Source organism: Anneissia japonica, unplaced genomic scaffold, assembly GCF_011630105.1.
Source record: "Anneissia japonica isolate Jap-2015-1 unplaced genomic scaffold, ASM1163010v1 scaffold287852_len814684_cov197, whole genome shotgun sequence".
Lineage (NCBI taxonomy): Eukaryota > Metazoa > Echinodermata > Crinoidea > Comatulida > Comatulidae > Anneissia > Anneissia japonica.
In genome coordinates, this window is record NW_022704998.1 from 359987 (window position 1) to 366223 (window position 6237).

Below are 6237 nucleotides of genomic sequence, written 5' to 3' on the forward strand. Positions count from 1 at the left end.
TACTAACAACTACTAATAACTAATAATTAAGTTGTTGTAAAATAGTTTCTGTCCGAATGATTTTCCAGAATTATCAGTATTTCTACACGTAAAAAATAAATTATACAGTGTACTTGTCATGTAATGGTTTACTCATGTTCCGCCCACAATATTGATGACTTTCACTATCTTCGTGACCTGTGTTGTTCATATCCCATTAATGTACTCTCTGGGCTAAATGCAATTATGTACACAAAGCGTGGGGTTTATAAAATCTTTTTTTTTGACTCCTCTACAGTTGAATGGCTAAAAAATTAGACAGATGTCTTAACCTATGTCATAAATTATCCATGACATTTTTTGAAGGGTCCTCCCACAAATATCCTGTAGAATACAGGTTGACTTCCCAAACTCAAAAAATTAATCATTAGGATGTTCATTTTAGTTTTTTCAGCTTTATTTATTTTCCATTGTATTATAGGATGTGATGTGTGTGAGCTGCCAGGTCATTGTTCAACTGGCGTAGGAAGACTTTTTTCAGTTTTCATTTAGTGTAATTTCCTCCAGCTAAATGTATCTATCTGTATGCCTATGAAATAGTTTGGAATTGTTTTTACTGTTTAGAAAATTGCATCTTTTTTATCATTGTCCTCATCATCGTCATCATCATCAATATTATGACATCATCATCCTTATTATCATTTTCATTAATATCGCCATTAATATTTTGGTTGATAGATTAGTAATCACCGGGCCAAAGCAGTGTTTAAGGTACCACATTTATTAGATATAGCTTGAAATGTGGCCATTTGGGCTCCTCTTTGGTACAACAAATGACCCTATGTTTTCAAAATTTCCGTTGATCGGCCTTGAGTAACACAATTGTTTTTTTTTATTTATTGATGATCGAATACGGGGTGGGGGTGTCTACTTGCATTCATGTTTACATAAAAATGTGTATGGCTAGATGACAAAGGGCTGATGACAGTGAGTTATATTTTACTGTGAATTTTTATAATGATTATGAAAATAAATGGTAATATTTTATCTTGTATCAAAGTCCTTATATTTTACAAATTATGATAATGTGGCTTGATAATTGCATTCACTGCAGTTAGATAGATGCTGTTAAATTATCTGCCATTACATCACATTACTTTCCATTCACTAATTCTTGTTGAATATAATCACCTCACGCTGAAGTATGTGCACGTTTACTGAATTACCGCATTAATCCCGAGCATGCGCTGTAAGTCACATGACCAAGATATGTTTAATGCTGTAAGCTGCTATTATTTGATATTTCTCATTAATTGTCTTGTGAGAATATTCTTATTATCATCATTTAAATTTACCAACTATCACTGTCATCCTCAAGATCTTTATTATCATTATCAGGGGTGGATCCATAGATGTCCAAAAGGGGAAGGTGAAAGTGGGGTCGATCAAGATAATACTAACCTAGGGGAAATTTTTGTGTTCTAGAAGCCTAAAAAAAACCTCTAAGGCGTTATGGGCGATCAATTTTTTCTTTTTCTTCCTTTTTTACTTTCTTTTTTTTACCCTCCAAAAAGGTGGGGTCGGGGCAGGCCCGGCCTCCCCTTAATCTGCCCCTGATTATCATCATTTCTACTAACCACATACAGTATACCATAGTGACCACAATCATTCTTAATTTCCAAATCGTTATTTTCCTATTATCATCATTGTCATTATCAACATTTAAAGATTCTTGTATTTTCTGGTAAAAAAATGGTACCAAATACTTGATAAATTTATTAGTATGACATCATTATGTCATCATCATCAGTAATGATCTCACCATCAAGATCAACATCATAACTATGATCATCATTGTCATCATCACTATTTATTATTATCATCATCACTATCATTGTCATCATCACTGACATCAACATCATCTTTCAGTATGCCTAACCAGTGAGTTCATTCCTGACCTGCTTTTTATACCGACATTAGCGTACACAGCTTTACTAATCTCCACTGTTAAATGAGATATACATATTCCCACAACTCTGTAGAGCATGTAATGAGAACATCTCATAGTTAAGAACTGACTATTAAGACGTTGTTGATGGTAGGAATGTACCTGGACGAGAGATCCAGGACTACCATGCAGAGCCTGTAAAGATTGCCTATTAATCTGATTAAATAAAGGTTAATTTACTTGTGCAAACATGTTAACCCTTATTCAAGTTGTGTAAATTCCTCGTTACCATTAGTCTGCCGTATTTCCCAGCATCTATTGATGATGCTAGGTAGAGACCGCTCACTAAGGCTTCTTCCTGCCCTACTTCTACCCCAGAACTTAAAAGGCCACATAGTGGCCTGTTTGCTTAGCCATTTTTTAAATTTTTTAATAGCATATTTTGATGTTTTATTAACCATTCTACTCATTTAAACATTTCTTCTAACATTGGACTATATTTTACAACAATTGTTAAATGTCGCAACCAATATCAAGTTTTACAAACAAGTGTCAATGTGTCACAAACTAATTCCTCCATGCTCTAAGAACATGGTGGAAACCATGTACCTAATTTCACTGCATTTAATTCCACAAATGCATTTTTCTCCAAATCCATGTAGTACATATGGATATATACATGTGTTTAATGTACATTTTTATGATACATGTATTCACCATGCACATGTTGTATGTTGTACACACATGTCTAATCTCTTCACATGTATGTGCTTTTGGTATACATGCATGAAATTTTCACTTACCTATAATCTACATGTATGTAGCATAATCAATATGAACCAAATTCTGCATGTATTTGCGTGCATGTAATCAACATGGGCTTAATCTTCATTTCTAAAAATTATTTGTTAATTTATGGGAGCAATTATAAAGTTAATGAAGCATCCTTCTACATGCACTTTTGAACTGTAGTGTTAATTAATCAACAGTCCATGGCATTCTATGTGAGGTTTAGGAACTGGAGATCTCATCATTTCAAAAACTCTATACTCTTGTATCATGTCTTTTAAACATCGTCAGGTAAATCCTTACACATTGCCAGGTGCAGGAAATTGTGATAGAGGTAGAAGTATTTTATTATAAATATATTCAAATCTCAGAACTCATATTTTGGCTTAAAATAAACTAATTAATACTGTGTCATAAAATTGGAAATATGTTGAATTATGTTAAAAATATTCTCAGTCCTAAATGCCCGGACTTCAGATTCAGACTCAGGCTGTATTATAAAAATTCTTAGGCCTTAGATTTTGCTAAGAAAATGCTCAGAAATAATCATACTGTGATGTCAAATTCTGAGAAATCAGATTATGCCATGCTTAAAACTTGGAGCGTACATACAATAGAATTCCAGTCAATTTGTAAGTTAATTATATTGAAACCAAGGTAGAAAGATACATCAGATCTAGTTGGAATATAGTTGAATAGCTTGGTGGTTAGGTGCTTGCTTTCCAATCCCATGGTCCTGATTCAATTCTTGTCACGGTAACAGGATTTTTTCTGACGACCAAGACAAATCCACTCCCTAAGCATCATAATGAATTTATTTAAAGCATCTTGTGTTTATATTTGTTTTGTGAAGGGATATGCCACTTTGAATAGCGATTAAGTTTGCTGCTTGGCATACCCTTGGCCTTTGGCCTAAAGCGATTAATAAAATAAAATGATAAAATAATATAAACTAAGTCTTATCCTCTTTATTGAAGCGGTTGAGCCATGGTCTTAGATATACAGGCTAAGCACTATAAAGCAATAAGCAAGTCATCTTTGATATTCATTTCTGAATGGAATCGATATTGGCTTATTCTTGACCTTTCAGATAACCTTATAATGATCATCTATATTGAACCTGATTGCCATAACTTCAGTGTCAAAGAAATGAATAGGCAAGGCACGTTGCATGCAAGCTTAAATTTTAACATAACATTAATTGAAAGGATCCTGGATCTTAACTTTGGAAAAAATGCTTGTTAACACATCCATGTAACAAGTTAACTTACCACCTTAGGCTATTACAGTACATTCATGATGTACGGTATGTTGCAAATAAGGCAATGATCGTAATTGTTAAGACTATAGTGTTCAAGTTTGTCTCTCCCTATGTTCAAAATGTAATGCCTTTTCAAGGTGATTCGGATGGCAATTATAATATAGTGATGAACTACTAGGCAACTGAAAATGATAGTACTGATGTATAACAAAGAGTTTTCATTCATTATGGGAACTAGGTTCTTTGAATAGTGTATGAGAATAAACATGGATTAAATATCAAAAAATGTGCAGTATGTCGCATCATTTCCCTTCCTGACCCGCTGACTAAAAATGATTTTGAATAAAAATATGATTTTTATTTTTGGCCTGTTACTGCACATGCCTCAGAGAAAAGTTTTATTTCGCCAGCCACTACCATAAATCTCTCGATAAGGAATGTTTCCTTTCTTCCTCTGATTAATAAATATAAAGAATTTATCAATCTGATTGCCAAACTGTTTACATCAGAACGTCACATTATTTATGACTACGTGATAGGATGTTGATCAAATGCCTAAAGGCTTGTACTATTACTTTTTTACCTCACGCATTTTTAAAATTTCATCAATAGAATTAAATGTTTTTTTCATATACGAAGATGCTTTTGGCAAAACCATTCTGCTAAATGTGAAAACAATTCTTTTTTCCTGCATACATCAATCTTATGAAAAGGTTTTAAAAAATATTGAATTAGAGACATTGTAATATTTGTTTAAGTTTAGATTGATTTATTGATCTTACAACTGAAATCAATTTTGACAAAACTCCCAAAAACACAACCAACAAAAAAATATTAACCATATTTTATAATACTTTGTCCTTTTCAAAAAATATTTTAATTATTCCCAGTTTTGCTAATGGAAATACCACATGCTAAATGAAAATGACAAAATATATGAATAATAAATTTGAAAATGACAAAACATATGGATAATAAATAATATTAATATATGGTTATGTAAGTCAAGCACATAAGCATTTCATAAACACATGTTTGGCAAATCTGTCGACACAAACACAAAAATACATTTTATTGTCTTGTTTTGTCACTAATGGCTACAGTATTTTTCCAGAAAAGTTGTTGAGCAATTTATTAGTTTTTACTGATTTATACAATGTTTGTAATTATGGTATGATAAGGGCGTGGAAAAAGCGTTTCGTTGGTGAGCTATGTTTGGTATATTGCTGACATCGTGGTCCTAATTTGAGCACTGTTGCTGCCTATTATGAATTTATTTAAATATATTATACAGTGTTGTCAGCAAAATCTTGTTTAATATAAAGCAAAGTACTGTAGCTGCATGAGCAGTAATATTACTACCTGTATGTTATTTTTGTTTTCATTTTAACTAGCTTTTGTTTTACGACAATCTTGATATTGGTTTTATGTTTATGTTAAATTGATGATTTTTTATTGTAAATAATTTCTTAAGTTTTAGTATTTGTAGTTTGTGAACGCACTGTCAAAGCATGGTCAAAGTGACGTGTGCCAATGATACAAAAGTGTACTGTACGTTCAAATAAATTATTGTTATTAATATGGCAACATATGGAATATGAGTATTCACTTACTATTGGTATGAACGCGTATGGTGCAGCTGTGTTGCTTCCACTTCAGGACCTAAAGATCTATGGTTTGAATCTGAAGTTGATACTTGTCCCTGGCAAGGCATTTTATCCACATTGCTCTTTTTACATAGGGAACAAGTAGTTACCTAAATGATTTTTGACTGCCAATGCTCAGATTACAATATTTATATTCTGTTTTTGTTTGTTACTAATAACCCAGTTAGAAACATGTAAGAGGCAAGTTAAATGGCCGAGCAGTTAAGGCAGGGGTGCTGCAGCCAATAGCCATAATATCGGCGCTGGTTCGAATGGCATGCTCGCCTATGGTTCTGGAGGTGGAACAAGTCTTTTCGGATAAGGACTATAAACCGTAGGCCCAGTGTACGCAATTGGCTCATGTGCATTTTAAACAACCCAGTACATCTTTCGAGATGAGTAGGGGGTTTACCCTGTTGTTTTGTGATGAGATTGCCACGTTGAAGACTGATTAACTTCACTGTTTGGCATATTTGCATACATGTATGTATATATATATATACATACAGAATCGCACAGAAGAGCTATCCGGACATCTCCGGAATAGAAATTATCATCGAGGACCCATCGAAAATGCTGTAAAAAAAGCAAAGGACATACCTCGTGCTCAAACA